The sequence below is a fragment of the Ixodes scapularis genome, unplaced genomic scaffold (genome assembly GCF_016920785.2).
Source record: "Ixodes scapularis isolate PalLabHiFi unplaced genomic scaffold, ASM1692078v2 ptg000597l_1___fragment_3__unscaffolded, whole genome shotgun sequence".
Taxonomy (NCBI): domain Eukaryota; kingdom Metazoa; phylum Arthropoda; class Arachnida; order Ixodida; family Ixodidae; genus Ixodes; species Ixodes scapularis.
Genome location: NW_024610008.1, coordinates 1,539,352 through 1,542,068, shown reverse-complemented (window position 1 = coordinate 1,542,068; position 2,717 = coordinate 1,539,352).

The window sequence follows — 2,717 nt, the reverse complement described above, 5'->3', positions numbered from 1 at the left end:
ATTTTGAACTCTCCACTTGACGACATGCGCGCGGTTAATGTTGTTGACCTCCCACACCCACCCAATCGCGCCACGTGCGAGATCTACACGGATTGACGGCTCGTGGCATCAACAGTCTACGGAGGCAGACGAAAGAAACACGCAAAGCTCAGAAGAACAAAAGAAGGAGAGATCGAGGCAGTACACAAATCTTCGTTGAAGTAAAATGGTAGATGTGGAGATTTTTGCCTCTGTAGGACCACCGCTGTCTAATCCAGTTGCAGTCCGTGTAGCGGAGTGGACCACACACTCCGTTCCCACGGGATAACGAGGTGCGAACACCGATCGACACGGTTCATTCTATTATAACATGCGCCCTTCTGGAAAGTTCCAGCTCATTCTCGGCTGCCAACGTGCATCCTCGTTCGGAACATTCATGAACTTACCACGTGTATAAACTCCGGGGATACCGACTGCTTCGGAACAACGTCCTTCTGACTCAAGATGCGTGGTTCTCTTAAGATATAAGTCGGTCGGCACTGGTACGCCTAATTAAATGTTTACATTCTGTTTAATAACCGTCCGCTTTTCTGTCTTTGACAATATCATAGATTAATATTATGAACAATACATAGCAATAGCATAATCCTGACTTGTAGACCTGCACACTGCGCTGTCTATAAAACCTCAATATTACAATACGACCACTCTAACTGGGCAGGGAAGCACCATCCTCGGACCAAGCACCCGGCCATGCTATGAGCGGGTGATCAGTTCAAACAGTCGTCCAACCGACAGCCTGCCAAAAGTGCTCCGTACCGTCTAGAAATGGGCCGCAGCTCAGCGATGGCAAACGATGGGAGTGCATTGCACATAGTCTTCCTGTAGCAAGTGTTCACTGAATTGTGTGTTCACAAGATAGTCTGCAATATACCCGATCGATACCTGTTGCATATACGCACGCAATAATACACACATTGCACTGAGCACAGAACGCGATATATTTTGAGAGCAGCCGTCTCCATTGGTTCATCTTCATCCGGTAGCATAACTCGAGGTCATATGTAGAAATGGTGAGTTATGGGATTGAGTTGAGCTAGTTGGTGTGTTACTGGGATAGAGCCAACTTGAACTTGGGAGGCGGAAACACGTAAAAGAACAGAGATAGAAGAAAGAGACAAAGATAGAGATACTGAGATAGAGACAAAGATAGAAATACGATTAGCAAAGAGCACCTGGCGGATGTCGCTAACGCCTCGTTTGTAATGCCCGTCTAGGAACCTCGAGGGGTAGTGACGGTTATTGTCTCGCCTCCGGCCACGACGAGAGGAGAGGGGAAGGAGGAACTCCCGTCTTCACGAGAATCCCTTTTCTGTGCCCAGAAGTCGCTATTGTCCCCCTACAAGATTACAGAAGATTAACCCGGCACTCAAAATTCGTACGAAAGCAGCCGCTTCGGTGGCTGGAACGACTAGGCAATCCTTTCGACGTCAGCCTCGCCGTAGCTTTGCTCGTCCCAAAACGAACTACGTCACGATTGTGGGGGATGTCACGTGGTCTCCGCTGGGCCTTCTCTGAGCGCTTGCCAGAGTGGGCCATTTATAACGAAAAATACAGCCACCAGCCTCAAAATACAAAGGTGCAATTGTCATTTACGGATATTGTGGATCATATTCAATCTATTTCTGAACACGACGAATATATTTCAAATTTCGTTGAAGTGTGCCATTAAGCTGTACGATTCAGCCATCGAAACTATAGGCGTTTGTTTAGCGTTTCGGTGGCCACCAGGTGTATGCAGCACGCCGCTAGGCGTGCTAGGCGTATGCAGCACTCACAGATGATGCTCACGAAGCCTCCGCGGGATGGTCCACGAGAAAGGCAAGTGAAAGTGAACGTTATCTCCGGGGTTCATATCACTGCTAGGTGATTTCATTGGAAATCTAACAGGCTTGTCAGAGTGGGTCTTTTGATTTTTGAATATATGTAATTGCCTCATTTCTGTAAAAAAAACGCTTCCAAAATTTCCTAGAAAATGTTTTTGCTTCATTAAAATGTTAAGTGGAGTCAGACTTAGGAAGTAATCCATTACTTTTTCAAGCAAATTTTAATTGCAACTTTACTTTTTTTTGGAGTATTATTTTGTAATGTAATTTCGTTGCAAAATATTTTTAACGGACTACTCTAATTACTCGTTACTTTAAAAAAAAAAAATATGATCATGATACAGTAACTAAAGCGATGCGAGCATAACATTCAGCAAAGTAAAGAGAGCAAAACACGATGATATGTAGTTCAACATTTGCACCTTTCGTGGTGTCGGAACATGGCGGGAACCATTGAATAGCCTATTTATAGGTGCTAGATGTTTTCGAGAACTTGCTCGCGACCTTAGTAACACATTTCTCGTGTTTTTTTGTTGTTTTTTTTTTCTCGCAAGACTACGTGATTTACTGCAAGAATGAGGAAGAAGCGCGAGGAAATATTTGAGACGAAAATCCTCTGCTAGAGTGTACTAGAAGGGACCAGTGGGACCACTGAAGTGCTATTTAGGTACCTCCGCATGTGGAAAAAACCGGCTAATCAAAGCCACTTCGCTCGTAGCACCCGAGAAGGCGCTACGAGTGAAGTGGTTTGGATTAGTCATTTTTTTATGAAAAACGCGTTTCGTTCGAAACCCAAGCTTGACCGGCACACTGGTCAAGGTCATAGGAACAATACAACGCCGGTCTATATTT